Here is a 22,794-nt window from a genome sequence, read left to right on the forward strand (position 1 = left end):
AGGAGATCAGAGGCCCCCAAAGACATGGATGAAGTGTGGGACCGGGTTGGCCATTGATGGCAGGAGAAGAAGTCCTGCCCTATGATTGGCTGAGTACATTTTGTGGTGGGAGATTTCACAAACACTTGGAGGTCTATGGAGAACAATGTTGAACGAATGTGACCGGCATTCTCCAGCTGGGAGGAGTTTTGGCCATATTTTATTTCTTATGATCATTGGCTCCATCTAGTGGCCATAATAACATATTGGGCTAGTTTTACTGATGGAGAGATTTCAGAAAAATCACCTCATTGTGGCCTTTAGATGGAGCCGGCGATCATAGGAAATCACTTTGTTACTTAACATAGGGCCGGATGTTGTCACAGCTGGAGGAATGATTGTCTCATTGGTCCAATGAATGTTCTATAAATAGAGCCCTTGGTTTCCTTCATCAGACACGCCCCATACTAATCCCTGAGGTCATACTCCCGCACCCTGAGGTCACACTCCCGCATTTAGGTCACACTCCCACACTCTGAGGTCATACTCCCACACTCTGAGGTCACACTCCCGCACTCTGAAGTCACACTCCGCACTCTGAGCTCACACTCCCGCACCCTAAGGTCACACTCCCGCACCCTGAGGTCACACTCCCGCACCCTGAGGTCACACTCCCGCACCCTGAGGTCACACTCCCGCACTCTGAGATCACACTCCCGCACTCTGAGGTCACACCCCTGCACTCTGAGGTCACACCCCCGCACTCTGAGGTCATACTCCCTCCCGCACTCTGAGGTCATACTCCCTCCCGCACTCTGAGGTCACACCCCCGCACTCTGAGGTCATACTCCCTCCCGCACTCTGAGGTCACACCCCCGCACTCTGAGGTCACACTCCGGCACTCTGAGGTCATATTCCCGCACCCTGAGGTCACACTCCCGCACTCTGAGACAGATAAAACTTTATTTTGGTGGTATTTATTCACGCTGGAATTTTTTTTTTTTTTTGCTATATAAATGAAAATGTCCAAAAATATTGAAAATAAAGTGTTTTTCTTATAAAATTTTGCAAATAAATAATCTTTCTTCATAAATCGGCCAAAATGTATTCAGATATCTTTTTAGTAAAAAAAAAAAACAAATTAGTTTATAACCAAAAATTATAATTTTTCAAAATATTTTTTATATTATTATTTACATTTTTTATACCAATAAAGGCTTTAAAAGCAATAATGTCTTCTCTCTGGCTGGATTCCTGCAGCCATTGAGAAATACTGTGAGAGCTGGGATTTGTCACATGGTACAAGTCTGTTGGGAATAAGCCCTGTACCATGTGACCTCGGTGATCATTCACAGATTTCACTAGTAGTAAGCAACGATATCAGGAAGTGACATTCTCCTTACTACTGTTCATGTGATCACTTGTCTTGTGTTCATTGGTCTTCCCAGTGAATGGCTGCGCAGGGAGGGGGGATGGCAGGACAAGTCTGATGATTGGAGGAGAGCAGGCTGAGCTCCCAGAACAGCTAGAGCACTGACCACACTGAGCTCTCATGCCTAGTGTGGTCAATTTTAATAGGAAATCAGAGGGACTGGCAGGATCACCAGGGATCTCACACAAAGGAAGCAATACAGAGAGAAGAGGAGACGTCTTCATACCAGGACATGGGACAGCCGGCACAGATCAGGAATAGGACTGTTATGTTGGAGGAACATATTCTTTGAAGGAGAGGTTCAGGCAAAGCTCTTTTGTCTGTACTTCTGTGGATCAGAGGAGTTCAGTTCATTCTGAACTCCTGTGACCCGTTTTCAGGTGAAGCCCGCTGTCAGCTGATGTCACTCAGCCAGTCCAGTCTGGGGAAAGATCACGCAGGCACAGGGAGAACATGCAAACTTCAGGCAGGTATGGCAGTGGTTGGGATTCAAACCAACAACCCCAGTTCTGCTAGGAGGAAGTGCTAACCATTTATATGTTTCTATAAAGGTGGGAAGTATGTAGCAGTGAATAGACCTCCCAGCAATGTTATTACCAGGCTGCAGCTAGGGGGCGCTCTAATGTGTACAGTGTGACCCCAGCAGAGTGATCCCATCTAGCCCACATTAACCCTCTCACTGCCAGAGCTGTTTCTGCATGATTTTGCACACATGGGAAAATGCAGATTTTAGGCCTGAAGATGAGATAAACCCCCAAACATCTATTAGCAGAGGCCCTGGAGAATAAAGTTTTGGTAATTTTGGGGGAATTCCGGATCATCATATACTAAGCAGGATTTGGATCCCGGTGGAGAACTTTCACCCCAAGAAAAAATGAGGGTGAGGTCAGCAGAGGAGCCCATAGTAAAGGAGGAAACTGAAATGTTTTCTTCAGAAGGTCGGTGTTTACTGGACAAGTGAATGTAAAATACACCATCAACGCGTTTCATGGCTTCAAAGTGTCACTTCATCAGGACAGGTGTAAGAAGACGATATAAAAATAGGGAATGAAGTAACAGTCCAGTATATGGTATTATAAAGACCCGAGTCACATACAATTCATGGACAGGACTGAGATTTATAGCATTCAGGATTTGTATGATGTTAGACAAGGTGAAGAGATATATGGAGAGGATGATCAATACATGGAGAAATCAATCTATTCTATCATAGAAGGGAATCAATAGATCAATAAATGACATCAACCAATCAATAGGATCCATTTCATGGGATAGATTTATCATTCTGTGCACTGGTTATGTTGGAGGATCAAACCGTGATCACTGGATATTGGAAACATTCCTATTGATCTGATGATTGCTGGCATGGATTCCTGATTGATTATTGCTGGGAATAAAGTCCAATAAACACGCAGATTTGATGGGATTATTGATAGAAAAATCTCTTCATATTCCATGGAATAAATATGTGTAGAATAGTTTGGATTTGATGGAATAAATCTCTATAAAAAGACTTTGTGGGGTTTGTTGGTTCTTTTCTATTCCTCTCTAGGTCTGGATTTCAGGAAGAAGAAACAATTCCTCCAATTTCTAGTGGATGGTGAGGAGGGGAGAGATTTGGGTGAGTTTTGTACATACAGGAGGTAATAGAGGGAATCCGGCTAGTAATTGATGAGAGGAGATTTCACTGGAGAGTTCCATTGGAGAGAATTCAGGGCTGGGGGCACTGCTGGGGCCTGGAGGGTTCTGATTGGACCAGCAGTACACGTGTTGTATTAATCTGGGGGTGTGCACTGCTGGGGCCTGGAGGGTTCTGATTGGACCACCAGCACACGTGTCGTATTAATCTGGGGGTGTGCACTGCTGGGGCCTGGAGGGTTCTGATTGGACCACCAGTACAGGTGTCATATTAATCGGGGGTGTGCACTGCTGGGGCCTGGAGGGTTCTGATTGGACCACCAGTACATGTGTCATATTAATCTGGGGGTGTGCACTGCTGGGGCCTGGAGGGTTCTGATTGGACCACTAGTACATGTGTCATATTAATCTGGGGGTGTGCACTGCTGGGGCCTGGAGGGTTCTGATTGGACCACCAGTAGACGTGTCATATTAATCTGGGGGTGTGCACTGCTGGGGCCTGAAGGGTTCTGATTGGACCACCAGTACACGTGTTGTATTAATCTGGTGGTGTTTTATCATTGGAATGATTCTGGAAAGATGCCCTCCAGATGTACACATGGGGGGTGTCCCGGGGGGGGGGTTACAATGTAGAGGGTGGAGAGAGAATACTGTACAGTGTGTAATAATATATTTGGAAAGCTGCCCCTATATACGATGGTGTGAAATCTAGTTGCAGAGCGCCCCCTACATACAATGGTATCATAGGGGGTCCTCTTTTCCTGATCCTGTTCTGGTGACACCCCAAATCTCAGGATTTTATATCACTTTCGGTAATAATTGTAAACAGGACAAATAGAGAGGCTGAATCTCCCTAAAGGAGGCCGAGGCAGCAATAGAAACCAACAGGAGGTCTAATCCCTCTCCACTCTCCAGAAAATCAATGCCTTTAGTTCTTCTGTAAAACAACCCAGTGAAGGGATGGGGGGAGGAAATATGTTTGTCTTTTCCAGAAGGTTGGATGCAGAATACTTTCATGTCCAGCATACTAAATGGGTCCAATACTGGGATCATCTGAGAAAATGTGTTCTGTATTCCTGGGAGGGAGGCACCTATGGGTTGGTGTTTGTAGAAAATGAACACAGTGAGGATAATGGCAAGTGCTGAATGGCAGAGGTGACTGCATGGAGTCTGTAGTACCAGAAACCTACTCAAATGTATTCCCCTCCCATCCTCTCCATGGTCCTTCCCCACCCCATCCTTTCTATGCTCCTTACCCCCCAAACTCTCTAGGCTCCTTCCCCTCCCCGTCTTCTCTAGGCTCCTTCCCTCTTTGTCCTATCTAGGCTCCTTCCCCTCCCCATCCTCTCTAGGCTCCTTCCCCTCCCCATCCTCTCTAGGTTCCCTTCCCCTCCCCATCCTCTCTAGGCTCCTTCCCTTCCCCAACCTCTCTAGGCCCCTTCCCCTTCCCATCCTCTCTATTCTCCTTCTCCTCCCCATCCTCTCTAGGCACCTTCCCCCTACCATCCTCTCTAGGCCCCTTCCCCTCCCCGTCCACTCTAGGCTCCTTCACCTCTCCATCCTATCTAGGCTCCTTTCCCTACCCGTCCTCTCTAGGCTTCTTCCCCTACCCGTCCTCTCTATTCTCCTTCCCCTCCCATCCTCTCTAGGCTCCTTCCTCTCCCATCCTCTCTAGGCTCTTTCCCCTCTCCATCCTCTCTAGGCTCCTTCACCTCTCCATCCTCTCTAGGCTCCTTCTCCTCCTCATCCTCTCTAGGCTCCTTCCTCTCCCCATCCTCTCTAGGCTCCTTCCCCTCCCCATCCTCTCTAGGCTCCTTCCCCTCCCATCCTCTCTAGGCTCCTTCCCCTCCCCATCCTCTCTATTCTCCTTCCCCTCCCCATCCTCTCTATGCTCCTTCTCCTCCTCATCCTCTCTATTCTCCTTCCCCTCCCCATCCTCTCTATTCTCCTTCTCCTCCCCATCCTCTCTAGGCTCCATTCCCTCCCCTCTCAAGGCTCCTTCCCCTCCCCATCCTCTCTATGCTCCTTCCCCTCCTCATCCTCTCTAGGCTCCTTCCGTCCCAACCTTTCTAGGCTCCTTCCCCTCCCTGTCCTCTCTAGGCTCCTTCTCCTCCCCGTCCTCTCTAGGCTCCTTCCCCTCCCCGTCCTCTCTAGGCTCCTTCCCCTCCCCGTCCTCTCTAGGCTCCTTCCCCTCCCCATCCTCTCTAGGCTCCTTCCCCTCCTCATACTCTCTAGGCTCCTTCCCCTCCTCATACTCTCTAGGCTCCTTCTCCTCCCCATCCTCTCTAGGCTCCTTCCCCCCCCGTACTCTCTAGGCTCCTTCTCCTCCCTATCCTCTCTAGGCTCCTTCTCCTCCCCGTCCTCTCTATTCTCCTTCCTCTCCCTATCCTCTCTAGGCTCCTTCCCCTTCCCATCCTCTCTATTCTCCTTCCCCTCCCATCCTCTCTAGGCTCCTTCCCCTCCCAATCCTCTCTAGGCTCCTTCCCCTCCCCATCCTCTCTATGGTCCTTCCCCTCCCCATCCTCTCTAGGCTCTTTCCCCTCCCCATCCTCTCTAGGCTCCTTCCTCTCCACCCTCTCTATCCTCTCTAGGTTCCTCCCCTCCCATCCTCTCTAGGCTCCTTCCCCTCCCCATCCTCTCTAGGCTCCTTCCCCTCCCCGTCCTCTCTAGGCTCCTTCCCCTCCCCGTCCTCTCTAGGCTCCTTCTCCTCCCCGTCCTCTCTAGGCTCCTTCCCCTCCCCGTCCTCTCTAGGCTCCTTCTCCTCCCCGTCCTCTCTAGGCTCCTTCCCCTCCCTGTCCTCTCTAGGCTCCTTCCCCTCCCCGTCCTCTCTAGGCTCCTTCCCCTCCCCGTCCTCTCTAGGCTCCTTCCCCTCCCCGTCCTCTCTAGGCTCCTTCTCCTCCCCGTCCTCTCTAGGCTCCTTCCCCTCCCCGTCCTCTCTAGGCTCCTTCCCCTCCCCGTCCTCTCTAGGCTCCTTCCCCTCCCCGTCCTCTCTAGGCTCCTTCCCCTCCCCGTCCTCCCTAGGCTCCTTCCCCTCCCCATCCTCTCTAGGCTCCTTCTCCTCCCCATTCTCTCTAGGCTCCTTCCCCTCCCATCCTCTCTAGGCTCCATCCCCTCCCCATCTTCTCTAGGCTCCTTCCCCTCCCCATCCTCTCTAGGCTCCTTCCCCTCCCCGTCCTCTCTAGGCTCCTTCCCCTCCTCATACTCTCTAGGCTCCTTCCCCCCCATCCTCTCTAGGCTCCTTCCCCTCCCCGTCCTCTCTAGGCTCCTTAACATAAAACCTAGCAGTATGACGAGTACAATACTGCTCACACAGAGTGGTTATTAGAAAATCCAAGCCAAGTGATATGATTAGTAATTACAAAACAGTTTTATTCGATCACATGGATCATACGGAGGTTAGACAGAGACATGGTAAACAAGTCATTATAAAATCACTAGATTAAAAACATTTGGCGTCTCCAGATCTAATAGTTATTCTGGCAACCCTGAGTCACAGCCTACTTCCACCGGTGGCAAGTTTGTAGCCGTTTGGCTAAATTAGGCTTTAGTGCTATCTATATATACGGGTTACATTCCCTCATATTTTGGAAATCTTGTGCCTATTTACCTCATTTTTTGGTGAATTTTTTGAACTCCTATTGGAGGAATACGTATACACTACGCATTATATGTGTTGGGGCACGCAAAAACAGTATCATATATATTTTTAAGGAAGCGCACTACTTTCTCATTATTGAGCAATTTTTGGAAACCCAGATTTGGGTCTATATATCTAAATATACATAGACTGTATCAACCAGTCTGGACTCTATACATTAACCACCTGGCTTCCCACCCCCATATTCACTCTTTCATCCAGACCTGATCTTACTTCAAGTGAGGAGGAGTCCCCTTGATCTCTTGTATGGTAATATTCTAAGATTTGTACCCTTATTTTAGTCTCATTCAGGTTTGCTGGTAGCTTGATATTTATGTCTCATATTTACACACTTTTAGAATCATTTACTACTGTGGATACATTTCCATTTGGGGTGGCTATCTAGGAAGGCCATATATCCATCCTTTCATGATGGTCAAGTCTATGAGAAGGTAATGGAATAACATATATACCTGTCATGGGGTTGTTCTGTTATTACATATGGTAGTGCATATATCCCATTCTTGTTCCCTCTATTATGATCCTTTCTTTTCTGGTTTTCCATTTCAGGAGGTCATTTGGTGGTTACCAAAACAATTTTTTGAAGCATGTTCTCCCTATGCAGATATCGTATGGAAAATATGAAAATTCTTTGATCAAGTAGTTAGGAACTTCATTGCCTTATGTGGATTCCTGATTGCCGAATAACTATTAGATCTGGAGACACCGAATGTTTTTAATCTAGTGATTTTATAATGACTTGTTTACCATGTCTCTGTCTAACCTCCGTATGATCCATGTGATCGAATAAAACGCTTTTGTAATTACTAATCATATTACTCCGCTTGGATTTTCTATTAACCCCTCTGTGTGAGCAGTATTGTACTTGTCATACTGCTAGGTTTTATGTTAAGTATATCGGGTTTATAAATCCACACTAATTATTAGTGAGACGAAGATATTTATAGGACACATATTTACGTGTCATGTTAGGTGGCTATTCCCTTTTTTGTCTCTAGGCTCCTTCCCCTCCCCGTCCTCTCTAGGCTCCTTCCCCTCCCCGTCCTCTCTAGGCTCCTTCCCCTCCCCGTCCTCTCTAGGCTCCTTCCCCTCCTCGTCCTCTCTATGCTCCTTCCCCTCCCCGTCCTCTCTAGGCTCCTTTCCCTCCCCGTCCTCTCTAGGCTCCTTTCCCTCCCCGTCCTCTCTAGGCTCCTTTCCCTCCCCATCCTCTCTAGGCTCCTTCCCCTCCCCATCCTCTCTAGTCTCCTTCCCCTCCCCATCCTCTCTAGGCTCCTTTCCTTTATTCCCACTTAGCTTGATATATCTTGCAGAACAATTCCCATCTGAAATAGATGTCCCAAATATAATTAAAGTACGTTCTTTACTTTCAATGGCTTGCTGGATGCACAGCAGAAATTTTTCTGAAATGTTTGTAGCTATGTTCATGTAGTAAGTCTGTAGTGGCTGACCATCTCCTGTACTATGTCTGCAGTTTCTGACCATCTCCTGTACTATGTCTGCAGTCTCTGACAGTCTCCTGTAGTATGTCTGCAGTCTCTGACAGTCTCCTGTAGTATGTCTGCAGTCTCTGACCATCTCCTGTAGTATGTCTGCAGTCTCTGACCGTCTCCTCTACTACGTCTGCAGTCTCTGACCGTCTCCTGTAGTATGTCTGCAGTCTCTGACCGTCTCCTGTAGTATGTCTGCAGTCTCTGACCGTCTCCTGTACTATGTCTGCAGTCTCTGACCGTCTCCTGTACTATGTCTGCAGTCTCTGACAGTCTCCTGTAGTATGTGTGCAGTCTCTGACCGTCTCCTGTACTATGTCTGCAGTCTCTGACCGTCTCCTGTACTATGTCTGCAATCTCTGACCGTCTCCTGTAGTATGTCTGCAGTCTCTGACCATCTCCTGTACTATGTCTGCAGTCTCTGACCGTCTCCTGTAGTATGTGTGCAGTCTATGACCCTCTCCTGTAGTATGTCTGCAGTCTCTGACCATCTCCTGTAGTATGTCTGCAGTCTCTGACCGTCTCCTGTAGTATGTCTGTAGTCTCTGACCGTCTCCTGTAGTATGTCTGCTGTCTCCTGTAGTATGTCTGCAGTCTCTGACCGTCTCCTGTAGTATGTCTGCAGTCTCTGACCGTCTCCTGTACTATGTCTGCAGTCTCTGACCATCTCCTGTAGTATGTCTGCAGTCTCTGATCGTCTCCTGTAGTATGTCTGCAGTCTCTGACCGTCTCCTGTAGTATGTCTGCAGTCTCTCACCATCTCCTGTAGTATGTCTAGCAGTAAATATAAAGCACAACCCTTTGGTGTGTTGGGGGGCAGTTGAGGCCCCCAGTGTCTCATCAGTTGGCCATCACTGGAGTACATGGGAGTCAGAACAAGTCCTTTGTGGATAAAGTGGATCCATCACTATGAAGGCCTCTTTCACCAGTCCTGCAGTCTCTTCCTCCATCTATAAAGGGATCCATGGTGGCTCTGGGGTGTCTGGAGTTTTCCTGCTGAATGGAGATTTTACATGGAAGTTCTGCGTCACAATGACAAGTCAGGTGATTGGTTGTGGCTGCGGCTCAGTCCCATTGACTTCAATAGACAGGTATGACAGGCGGTGCCACCTGTGAGACTCGGCATGTGAAGGTAAAATTGCCGCACTGTGAAGCTAAGCATGGAGGTCACAGAAATGTGTACTCACCCAATCAACTGCTTTCTTCATTTAGAGGTAGGTGATCAGGGGGCGGGTCTGTGACATCATCCTCTTCTAAGCTCCTCCCATCTGACCGTGCCCATTACTCTCCATGGCATGCCGAGCAGAACTTGGTTTTCATGTGTCTGCGTTGGGCTGATTTGTGGTCACCATGGATTGAATTATTAGGTGTAAACCAGGCAGATGGCTTGTTCTGGGGACTGTCAGTGATCACATGTCCTGTTATATGGATTCAATATCCATCGTCTGACATCCTAACAGGAGTTCTGTCATTTTTCAGGATGTCAGTAAAACATGTCCTCCGTCAGTAAATGTTCATGTTGTGTCAGTAATAAAAGTCCCGGAGGGTTGGGAACCCTGCAAGGGGGGCAGAGATATGTGACTGCCTAGTCCAGCCTTTCTCAGCCAGGGTTCCTCCAAAGGGTTCTAGGGCTTCCTTGTCACTTCATTGGGCTGTATATGGAAGTGTCACCGACCAGCCGTTTCTGGATACACAGCTTTGTCATCATTGCACACACACACCATTTTGTTTTTCATTCAATACATTTTTTATTACAATTTCACTTTTAACAAGATTGCATTCATAGAATCAGGAAATAGTAAAGGAAGAAATCCGATTGGTCAGGGAGATCCCTTGTCTGGAATGTGGGGGCGGAGTCATTATTATTGGTGTACAATACAATACACAACGTGTTCCATTCTTATAACAAAGTATTGTAGAAAAGATCCCAACATAGAAAATGGGGGAAAGGAGGAAATAAAGGCGGATATGAAGGGGAATCTGTGTACGGGGAACACCTTAACAATCACCACCATTTTATTCTCCAGGGCCTCTGATGTCACAGAATAGATGTTTGGGGGTTTATCTCATCTTCAGGACCAAAATCTGCATTTTCCCATGTGTGCAAAATCATGCAGAAACAGCTCTGGCAGTGAGAGGGTTAATGTGGGCTAGATGGGATCCCTCTGGGGTGACATTAGAGCTCCCCCTAGCTGCAGCCTGGTAATAACATTGCTGGGAGGTCTATTAATTTCTCTGCTCCATACTTCCCATCTTTATAGAAACGGCTCCTGACATTTGGGGGTCTATTCATAAAGAATGTGATCTCCGGTATTTGCATGACACCGCCCCTCACATAGCACGCTAATAATATGTTGGGGGGGTGATCTCCGGTATTTGTATGACACCGCCCCTCACATAGTACACTAATAATATGTTGGGGGGTGTGATCTCCGGTATTTGTATGACACCGCCCCTCACATAGCACGCTAATAATATGTTGGGGGGGTGATCTCCGGTATTTGTATGACACCGCCCCTCACATAGTACACTAATAATATGTTGGGGGTGTGATCTCCGGTATTTGTATGACACCGCCCCTCACATAGTACACTAATAATATGTTGGGGGGGTGTGATCTCCGGTATTTGTATGACACCGCCCCTCACATAGCACACTAATAATATGTTGGGGGTGTGTGATCTCAGGTATTTGTATGACACCGCCCCTCACATAGTACACTAATAATATGTTGGGGGGGTGTGATCTCCGGTATTTGTATGACACCGCCCCTCACAAAGTACACTAATAATATGTTGGGGGTGTGATCTCCGGTGTTTGTATGACACCGCCCCTCACATAACACACTAATAATATGTTGGGGGTGTGATCTCCGGTATTTGTATGACACCGCCCCTCACATAGCACACTAATAGTATGTTGGGGGGTGTGATCTCCGGTATTTGTATGACACCGCCCCTCACATAGTACACTAATAATATGTTGGGGGGTGTGATCTCCGGTATTTGTATGACACCGCCCCTCACATAGCACACTAATAATATGTTGGGGGTGTGATCTCCGGTATTTGTATGACACCGCCCCTCACATAATACACTAATAATATGTTGGGGGGGTGTGATCTCCAGTATTTGTATGACACCGCCCCTCACATAGTACACTAATAATATGTTGGGGGAGTGTGACAAGCATGTGTTCAGCCATGACAAATTCTGGCCGTATTTAATAAACTAAGTGACTTCCTATAATCGTCAGCTCCAACTGGTGGCCATAATGAGGTATTAGTTTCAAAATGCCTCAGTCAGGAAAAACAGTTCAATACCGCATTATGGCCACTAGATGGAGCCAATGATCATAGGAAATCCCTCTATGAAAAGATCAACATGTGACATGGCTGAATGAATGCTGGTCATATTAGTTCATCTATTCTCTAAGTGGGGTGGTATCTATTGGGCCAATCCCTTTTACAAACCACACATAATATCGCCCTTCAAAGTGAAAACAGAAACGATTTGCACAAAATCAAAGAGTAGAAATATTTTCCGGTGGATCCCCTCTACCCAGACCCCATATGTAGACATAGAACAACAAGCTGTGTTCCCTCTCGTGCCGCACTCCTCCAACCACCCAAACCCACACAGAAGCCAAGGGAAATAATGAGAGGAAAGTTCCCCCCTAGTTTGAGGCGGAGTTCTCCTTCCCTCCTGTTGGGGGATGAGAGAAGGATGGACTGAAGACAGAGAGACGCTTCGGGGTCACCACTGTTCTGTAGAGCCTTGAAATGAAGGACATCAACTTCAGAAGTTCTTGTTGTCTGTGTAAAGTTCCCCGATAACGAGATCTGGGCTCTCCCGGCTTCTAGCTCTGTAACCCGCTATATCAGTATCAGGAAACGCAACTCCGACACCCAAGAAGGGCTGAAGTTGTGTCCTTCATTTCCAGGATCTACTGACCACTCTGCACCCCGACATTTACTGCACTTCATCCATGTCTTTGGGGACCTCTGATCTCCTTATGAACTGTTTCTTCCATGATGAAGATCAGCTATGGAGTATATCTGAGGTGTATATCAGGGTGTGCTTCTTCCCCACATGAGAGCTGGGATGTCCAGCAACATTCATCTAGAAGACATTTCCCACACTCAGGGCACTAATACACCTCCAGGGTTGTGTGGGACCCCTGATGTACAGGAAGACAGGACCTCAGTGAGGAACATTTCCCTCACTCAGGACAGGAATACGGCTTCTGCTCCGTGTGAGATCTCTGATGTTTGGAAAGACCGGATTTCTGTGAAAAACATTTCCCACACTCAGGACAGGAATACAGCTTCTCCCCTGTGTGAGATCTCTGATGTGTGTGAAGACTGGACTTCACTGAAAAACATTTCCCGCACTCAGAACAGGAATACGGCTTCTCCCCTGTGTGAGATCTCTGATGTGTGTGAAGACTGGACTTGTCTAAAAAACATTTTCTGCACTCTGGACAGGAAAACAGTTTTTCTCCTGTGTGAGATCTCTGATGTTTGTAAAGACCGGACTTCTGTGAAAAACAAGATCTGCACTCTGGACAGGAATACGGCTTCTCCCCTGTGTGAGATCTCTGATGTGCGTGCAGTCTGGACTTCACTGAAAAACATTTCCCGCACTCAGAACAAGAATATGGCTGCTCCCCTGTGTGAGATCTCTGATGTATGTGAAGACTGGACTTGTCTGAAAAACATTTCCCGCACTCAAAACAGGAATACGGCTTCTCCCCTGTGTGAGATCTCTGATGTGTGTGAAGACTGGACTTGTCTGAAAAACATTTCCCACACTCTGGACAGGAATACGGCTTCTCTCCTGTGTGAGATCTCTGATGTTTGTAAAGACCAGACTTATCAAAAAAACATTTCTCGCACTCAGGACAGGAATGCGGCTTCTCCCCTGTGTGAGATCTCTGATGTATGTGAAGACTGGACTTCAGTGAAAAACATTTTCCACACTCTGGACAGGAATAAGGCTTCTCTCCTGTGTGAGATCTCTGATGTTTGTAAAGACCGGACTTATCAAAAAAACATTTCTCGCACTCAGAACAGGAAAATGGCTTCTCCCCTGTGTGAGATCTCTGATGTATGTGAAGACTGGACTTCTGTGAAAAACATTTTCCACACTCTGGACAGGAATATGGCTTTCCTCCTGTGTGAGATATCTGATCTGTGTAAAGATGGGACTTCTGTGAAAAACATTTCCTGAACTTTGGACAGGAAAACGACTTCTCTGCCATGTGACATCTCTGATGTCTGTAAAGATGGGACTTCTGTGAAAAAGATTTCCCGCACTCAGAACAGGAATACAGCTTCTCCCCTTTGTGCAATCTCTGATGTGTGTAAAGAATGGACTTCTGTGAAAAACATTTCCCGCACTCAGGACAGGAATACGGCTTCTCCCCTGTGTGAGATCTCTGATGTGTGTAAAGATTGGACTTCTGTGAAAAACATTTCCCGCACTCAGGACAGGAATATGGCTTCTCCCCTGTGTGAGATCTCTGATGTCTGTAAAGACTGGACTTCACTGAAAAACATTTCCCGCACTCAGGACAGGAATATGGCTTCTCCCCCGTGTGAAATATTTTATGCACATTAAGCTGGAATTTAGAACAGAAACCCTTCCCACACTCAGTACAGGAGAAGCTCTTCACTGTTGGAAGGCCCGCCCGGTCCCGCACAGTCTGAGGTTCCTCAGGATACAAGGAATCCGATGGTCCATCTACACTGGGTGGTGCCGGATGGACATTGGAGGGAGCCGGGTTTTCTCCTGGACTATACTGTGTGATGTCCTCATCTTTTACTTTCCAGTCTGGAGACAAAGTGAGACAATCCTCGGAGGTTTTCCTCATCTCCCGCCCATGGACTAAAATACAAAGACAAAGAGGATTACTAGACAGGAGCTGATTGGTTCCCCCAAACCAGGACTCCGCCCACATCAGGCAGCTTGGTCTCTGAGGAGCTTACAATTCCACCCTCAAGGAAACTAGGAAATGGCTCCTCTGATCTCCTACCAGGTCATTTCTTTATTCATGGACCTTAGTCAGAGAGTGAGGATGGGGGGAGAACAACCAAGATGAAGACTGGACTGATCCTGAAGACCACCATCATTGGGGTATTGACTCCTCCCTCGTTATCACTTTCTGTTTAAGGGTCCAAAGTTGGAGGATGTTATCACATTATTATCACCATGTAAAAGTCTGTGCTCCAATCACATCATCCGATATAAAATGTCCAGTTGGTAAGAAATGGGGGGAACAAAAGAGAATCCATATTATGTGTATATATAGCAGTGGGTGGAGGGTGGAGAGCAGAAGTCAGGAGTATGTAATGTACAACATAGAGTATATAGTGCAGGGGTCAGGAGTATGTAATGTACAACATAGAGTATATAGTGCAGGGGTCAGGAGTATGTAATGTACAACATAGAGTATATAGTGCAGGGGTCAGGGGTATGTAATGTACAACATAGAGTATATAGTGCAGAGGTCAGGAGTATGTAATGGACAACATAGAGTATATAGTGCAGGGGTCAGGAGTATGTAATGTACAACATAGAGTATATAGTGAAGAGGTCAGGAGTATGTAATGTACAATATAAATTATACAGTGTAAGGGTCAGGACTCATAATATTGGTATTCAGCAATCAGTGGTGGCCTAGATGTCCACATGAGACAAGGTGCAGAGGTCCCACACCACTGCTTCCCATCTCCTGAGAATGAATCCATTGTTTCTATGTGTTTATCAGATGATGGGGGATCTAGGTGGATCCTCCGTACTGCTCTCTCCTTTACAATAAAGTCTCCTCTTACCCGGTGATGTGAGGGGCGGCTGATTGTCCATCATGACGTCCTTGTAGAGATCCTTGTGTCCTTCTAAATACTCCCACTCCTCCATGGAGAAATAGACAGTGACACCCTGACACCTTATAGGAACCTGACACACACAATGATACAGTCACCATCCAGACACATCCCTTGTCTGTTACTGGAGAATGTCCCAGAATTCCCGGCACCGCTCACCTCTCCTGTCAGCAGCTCCATCATCTTCTTGGTGACTTCTAGAATCTTCTGTCTTGTAGGGATCAGGGATGGAGGTGGGTGGATGGTGATGGGATTCTGGATTCTCGAGGATCTTGTGGTCATACGATGAGATCTCCTTCTTGTGTCATTGTCGGCAGATTTCTTCATGACTCCTGTACAGTTCTGTGTGATACAAAGAGGTCTTACCTGTCCATAATGGACAACAAGAGGAAGTACTTGGTATAGCAGAGTCCAATGTTTGGTGAAAGGATTGGTACAAAGCTGAAGGTTTTGGTTCTGTTAGTCATGATGCCATCAGGTGGTCTGACATTGAGCTGTACAATAGAGATGGTCTGCATCCCTCACACAAGGGCGCTCAGCTCCTTACTATGGAATTTAGGAGGTTTTTGGACATGCATTTAAACTGAGAAATGGAGGCAGAGATGTCATTGTTGAGGATCATTTCTGTCCCCAGCAGGCTGAAACAAATGTGAGGTTTGTGTTGCTGAGGACGGGGCTGATGGGGTCACTTCAGTTACAGTTTCTGCTGGTAAACATAAAGCAGTAGATGGCAGTGCTTGTCATGTCATTGCAGTAATGCTCCCAGTTTAGGCAACAAGCTTTGTGAGCTGACAGCTCTTATGTCTAGGGACCACTTGGACCTTGTTGTAATTACAGAGACGTGGTTCAAGGATTCAGATGACTGGGAAGTAACTATACCAGGCTATACACTATACAGGAAAGACAGAGTAGGGGGGAGGGGAGGTGGAGTTGTCATATATGTCAGAAATAGCATAGGGAGAACATTAATTCAAACAACAAATTAAATACTGGAAACCCTCTGGGTCTGCCTTCCAACCAGAGAGGGATCTTCCCTTAGAATTAGTGTCATATACAGACCCCCAGGACAGGCTGAAGATTAGGAGGACTTCTTGATTGATGAGATAACTCAAATGGCAATGAAGGGGGAGGTTTTCATTATGGATGACGTCACCACGCCTGACATTAACTGGAATTCTCAAACTTCTATTACAAGCAGCAGCAGACATGTAATGGAAGAACTGAATGGGGCTTCTCTAAAACAGTAATCCAACCCAAGGTGATCATATTCTAGACCTAGTACTGACAAATGGGGATCGACTGTCTAATGTTGAGGTGGGAGAAATTTTGGTTCTAGTGATCACCAATGTCTTTGGTTTGATATTAAAATAAGAACTGAAAAATCAAACTCAAAAAATTTAGATTCCAAAAAGACACATTTTTATGAAATGGGTAATTTTCTAAAAAATGAGTTGAAAGATTGGAGTAAAAGGACCAAAGTAAGTAATCAGTGGGCACTGTTAGAGTCTACCATCCTGGAGGCAACTAGATTATATGTCAGGCAAGTTAGTAAGAATAAACAGAAGAGACAACCAATATGGTTCACTAAAGAGAGAAGTAGGATAGTAAAGGAAAAGAAATCATCATACAGGAGATTCAAGGAAACAGGAGGTGGAGCTGACAGAGAAGAGTATAAAAATATACAAAAGGAGGCCAAACACATTATCAGCGCTGCCAAAGCACAGAAAGAGGAGGAAATTGCTAAATCTATGAAGAAAGGAGATAAAACATTTTTAGGTACATTAGTGATAGAAAAAATACGATGGGATCACTAAAATGAAAACTGGGCACCACACCTATGTTGGGGGAGACCTGGATGTAGCAAACCACTTAAACAATGACTTTTGTCTTCTCTGAAATAAATTATACTAACAATAATAAGTTGGGAGATCATATTGGTTCCAGTAATGATGGATCATTTATAGGATTTCTGGAGACAGAGGCAGCAGAGGAACTGGCTCAGTTAAAGATTAATAAATCAATGGGCCCTGATGGATCATCCCAGAGTTCTCAGAGAACTTCGAGGTCTAGTCATTGGACCAGTAACTGATCCTTTTTAATCAATCTATTCTAACAAAGTCCCCCATGACTGGCAGACAGCTAATATTGTACCGATCCACAAGAAGGGCAGCAAGGTAGAAGCCGGCAATTACAGGCCAGTGAGTCTAACATCGGTGGTAGTCAAGTTAATGGAATCACTCCTGAAAGGAAGGATCATTGATCATCTAAAAACACACAACTTGCTGGATCCAAAGCAGCATGGCTTTGCTGAGGGATGACCATGGCAGAATCATCTGATTGGATTTTTTGACTACTATATTACCAATGTTTTGGACCAGGGTGGTGCTGTGGATGTGACATATCTTGATTTCGGCAAGGCATGTGATACAGTTCCACATAATATTCTAATACAAAAGTTGGACAAGCTAGGACTTAGCCCTTGGGAGGTTCAGTGGATGTGCAGTTGGATAAAGGAGAGATACCAGAGTGTGGTTGTAAATGGGGTTCACTCAGAACAGAGAGAAGTCACTAGTGGTGTACCCCAAGGCTGTGTACTGGGTCCTGTTCTATGTAATCTATATGTAAGGGATAGAACTAAAGGGTTGTTGGGTAAGGGGATGCCTCTTTGCTGATGATACAAATGTGTGTAATAGGGAAGATATCCCTGGAGGTGTCTGTAACATGGAACAGGATTTGGCATTGCTGGAAGATTGGTCAGAGAAGTGGAAATTTCAGTTCAATGTTTCTAAATGTAAAATAATGCACCCAGGGAAGAAGAATCCCTTGAGAGTGAACACCATCGGGGGTACAGTGTTGGTCAGCACTACAGAGGAAGAGGACTTAGGGGTACTTATTACCTAGATGATTGCAAAATGAGCAGACAGTGTGGCCAAGCAGTGGGGGAATGCAAAAAGAATTCTACGATGCATTACTAGAGGGGTCCACAGAAGGAGGGAGGAGGTCCGATTCCTCTATATAGATCTTTATATCACTAGAGGGGTCACCGGCAGGAGGAAGGAGGTCCTGATTCATCTATATAGATCTTTATATCACTAGAGGGGTCCACAGAAGAAGGGAGGAAGGAGGTCCTGATTCCTCTATATAGATCTTTATATCACTAGAGGGGTCACCGGCATGAGGAAGGAGGTCCTGATTCCTCTATATAGATCTTTATAATCACTAGAGGGGTCACCGGCAGGAGGAAGGAGGTCCTGATTCCTATAAATAGATCTTTATAATCACTAGAGGGGTCACCGGTGGGAGGAAGGAGGTCCCGATTCCTCTATATAGATCTTTATATCACTAGAGGGGTCACTGGCAGGAAGGAGGTCCTGATTCCTATATATAGATCTTTATAATCACTAGAGGGGTCACCGGTGGGAGGAAGGAGGTCCCGATTCCTCTATATAGATCCTATCACTAGAGGGGTCACTGGCAGGAGGAAGGAGGTCCTGATTCTTCTATATAGATCTTTATATCACTAGAGGGGTCACCGGCAGGAGGAAGGAGGTCCCGATTCCTCTATATAGATCTTTATATCACTAGAGGGGTCACCGGCAGGAGGAAGGAGGTCCCGATTCCTCTATATAGATCTTTATATCACTAGAGGGGTCACCGGCAGGAGGAAGGAGGTCCCGATTCCTCTATATAGATCTTTATATCACTAGAGGGGTCACAGCAGGAGGAAGGAGGTCCCAATTCCTCTATATAGATCTTTCTATCACTAGAGGGGTCACCTGCAGGAGGAAGGAGGTCCTGATTCCTCTATATAGATCTTTATATCACTAGAGGGGTCACCGGCAGGAGGAAGGGGGTCCCGATTCCTCTATATAGATCTTTATATCACTAGAGGGGTCCCCAGCAGACAACAGAGGAGAGCTGGTTGGATTTCGGGTTGATATTAAAGCGCATTTGACATATATTTCCTATAGATCAATATGGGAGAGGAGCGTGCACGCTCGCTGGTGGAGGATTCTTCCAAGTCACGTGTTTAATATCTGCTGATTTGAAGATTTTTCAGATGAATTGGTGTCATATTACACCAGATTACAGATCTTGATTTTTCCTGCATTTACGGACATTTATTCACAGACTGTCACTGTGTTGAGGGCTCAGCCGGGTGTTTAATGGAATAATATTATCTTTATATTTTGTTATACACAGTATCTCCCAGAAGTGAGTCCCCCCCTCACATTTTTGTAAATATTTGATTCTATCTTTTCATGTGACAACACTGAAGAAATGACACTTTGCTACAATGTGACGTAGTCAGTGTACAGCTTGTATAACATGTAAATTTGCTGTCCCCTTAAAATAACTCAACACACCGCCATTAATGTCTAAACCGCTGGCATCAAAAGTGAGTCCACCCCTAAGTGACAAGGTCCAAATTGGGCCCAATTTGACATTTTCCCTCCCCAATGTCATGTGACACGTTAGTGTTACAAGGTCTCAGGTGTGAATGGGGATCAGGTGGGTTACATTTGGTGTTATTGCTCTCACTCTCTCTTACTGGTCACTGGAAGTTCAACATGGCACCTCATGGCAAAGAACTCTCTGAGGATCTGGAAAAAAGAATTGTTGCTCTACAAAAGATGGCCGAGGCTATAAGAAGATTGCCAAGACCCTGAAACTGAGTGGCAGCATGGTGGCCAAGACCATACAGAGGTTTAACAGGACAGGTTCCACTCAGAACAGGCTTCACCATGGTTGACCAAAGAAGTTGAGTGCATGTGCTCAGCATCATATCCAGAGGTAGTCTTTGGGAAATAGATGTATGAGTGCTTCCAGCATTGCTGCAGAGGTTGAAGGGGTGGGGGGTCAGCCTGTCAGTGCTCAGACCATACGCCGCACACTGCATCAAATTGGTCTGCATGGCTGTCATCCCAGAAGGAAGAATCTTCTAAAGATGATGCACAAGAAAGCCGCAAACAGATTGCAGAAGACAAGCAGACTACGGACATGGATTACTGGAACCATGTCCTGTGGTCTCATGACACCAAGATCAACTGATTTGGTTCAGATGGTGCCAAGCATGTGTGGTGGCAACCAGGTGAGGAGTACAAAGACAAGTGTGTCTTGCCTACAGTCAAGCATGGTGGTGGGAGTGTCATGGTCTGGGGCACTGGGGGGGCTACAGTTCATTGAGGGAACCATGAATGCCAACATGTACTGTGACATACTGAAGCAGAGTATGATCCCCTCCCTTCGGAGACTGGACTGCAGGGCAGTATTCCAACATGTTAACGACCCCAAACACACCTCCAAGACCACCACCGCCTTGCTAAAGAAGCTGAGGGTAAAGGTGATGGACTGGCCAAGCATGTCTCCAGACCTGAACCCTATTGAGCATCTGTGGGGCATCCTCAAATGGAAAGTGGAGGAGCGCAAGGTCTCTAACATCCACCAGCTCCGTGATGTCGTCATGGAGGAGTGGAAGAGGACTCCAGTGGCAACCTGTGAAGCTCTGGTGACCTCCATGCCCAAGAGGGTTAAGGCAGTGCTGGAAAATAATGGCAGCCACACAAAATATTGACACTTTGGGCCCAATTTGGACCTTGTCACTTAGGGGTGGACTCACTTTTGTTGCCAGCGGTTTAGACATTAATGGTGGTGTGGTGAGTTATTTTAAGAGGACAGCAAATTTCCATGTTATACAAGCTGTACACTGACTACGTCACATTGTAGCAAAGTGTCATTTCTTCAGTGTTGTCACATGAAAAGAGAGAATCAAATATTTGCACAAATGTGAGGGGGACTCACTTCTGGGAGATACTGTATATATATATATATACACACATTGTATACAGTCCGAGGGAGATACTGTGTATTATTATTTATGCCTTGATATATATATTACTCAGACTATCTATTTGCACATTTGTTAAAGTTGCACTCATTGGTTTGTTCACATTTGGTGTTGCCTAGCAGGACATCCATTGTTTTTGGATCTTTTCCTTCCCTTGTGTTTGGTGATTCTCTAGGTATGCACTTCTATCACCTTAGTTAGGGGCTCTGTCAGGTGTTTACTTTATGGTTAGCTTTAGTGAGTAGCGCAGCACTATTTATCTCTCCATTTATTTTGTAGTGTTGTGGGAACGCAGTTTGGTGTTTGCAGACACTCTTAGTTCATCATATTAGGTTTGGCAGCACAAGAGGATTTTTTCTTTATTTAACCCCTTCATTACACTCACCTCTCCAGTCAGCAGACTGAGGATCTCCAGGGTGAGCTTCAATATCGTCTCATTCCGGGGAAATTCCTTCCTTACAATCTTCCTGAAAGTCTGCTGATTGTCCATCATGACGTCCTTGTAGAGGTCCTTGTGTCCTTCTAAATACTCCCACTCCTCCATGGAGAAATAGACAGTGACACCCTGACACCTTATAGGAACCTGACACACACAATGATACAGTCACCATCCAGACACATCCCTTGTCTGTTACTGGAGAATGTCCCAGAATTCCCGGCACCGCTCACCTCTCCTGTCAGCAGCTCCATCATCTTCTTGGTGACTTCTAGAATCTTCTGCATGTTGTGTCTCTCAGGGTTTAGGGAGTCACATGGAGGCACTGTGATGGTCATATGATCACCTGACTTCAGAAGAGGAAATCTCTGTATTGAGGAACCAATAGGAATATCATGTTAGACTCCCAGAATCCTCCTCACCTTTCCGGTCAGGTCTGTGTTTTATTAACAGAAATAAGTGATGTCATGTGACCTCCCAGAATCCCCCTCACCTCTCCGGTCAGGTCTGTGTGTTATTAGTAGAGATAAGAGAGATGTCATGTGACCTCCCAGAATCCTCCTCACCTCTCCGGTCAGGTCTGTGTTTTATTAATAGAGATAAGAGTGATGTCATGTGACCTCCCAGAATCCTCCTCACCTCTCCGGTCAGCAGGTAGATGATCTCCAGGGTGAGGTTTAGTATCTTCTCAGTCATGTGACTCCGGTCCTCCTCCATCCTCATTGGTGCCATCATGTGATCTATACAGGTCTTCTTGTAGACAGATAACTTTGGGAAATGAAAGTAAGAATGATTTGGATGGTATTGGTCACACAATAATAGGATGTGGATGTGAGGGGGGAATAGGAGGGTTGCTGGACATTTAACGACTACTCCCCCCATGGGAAGACATTTAGTCTGAACATTTTAGTATTTGCTACATCTTGGAGGTCCCGGGACCCCATTTTTCTGCCGTATCAGAAATACATTTTCTCTGTTGGGTTTGTTTGGTCTCTGAACTGGTTTTGATGAGTTTTAGATCTGCAGACAAGGAATGATAAATACAATCCTTCCTATGACTTGTTTGCTCTGAGGCAGTGCTATGAGATCAATGTCTGGTCATCATGATGTCCAGGAATGGGAATTTGTTGACTTTTCTCTGAAGCAGCTAATGAGGATAATTGGCAGCCTGCTGACTGACAGGAGTGAGGTCACTGTCACTCTCTGCAATAAGAGAAGGGATTGGATTGGTTAGCAGGACGTTGCTACTGGTGGAGTAGATAGCTGTGGGAGAGGAGTCTGTTCTCTTCCCTCCAATTACAGCCCAGTGTGGGTCGGAGGAGAATAGCAGAAGGGAGGGGTTAGTTCTCTTCATTGCCAAGTATACTGTAGTATCCAGGACATTGTACAGAGTGGTGGTGGGTTCCTGGAGCTCTGAATTCCAGCACCGG

General features: G+C 46.2%; 1 pseudogene across 1 annotated transcript; it reads right to left on the reverse strand.

The window, feature by feature from the left end:
- Nucleotides 1-12,343: 12,343 nt before the first annotated feature.
- On the reverse strand, nt 12,344-22,121 carry LOC149469357 (uncharacterized; annotated as a pseudogene). The gene is made up of 5 exons (XR_016311591.1): nt 22,010-22,121; nt 21,314-21,505; nt 15,240-15,422; nt 15,037-15,153; nt 12,344-14,068 (listed from the first exon to the last, which is right to left on the reverse strand). The product of XR_016311591.1 is annotated as an uncharacterized LOC149469357 (transcript).
- Nucleotides 22,122-22,794: the final 673 nt, after the last annotated feature.

Source organism: Staurois parvus, unplaced genomic scaffold (genome assembly GCF_062004578.1).
Source record: "Staurois parvus isolate SC_StPar_1 unplaced genomic scaffold, SC_StPar_1.0 ptg000073l, whole genome shotgun sequence".
NCBI lineage: Eukaryota > Metazoa > Chordata > Amphibia > Anura > Ranidae > Staurois > Staurois parvus.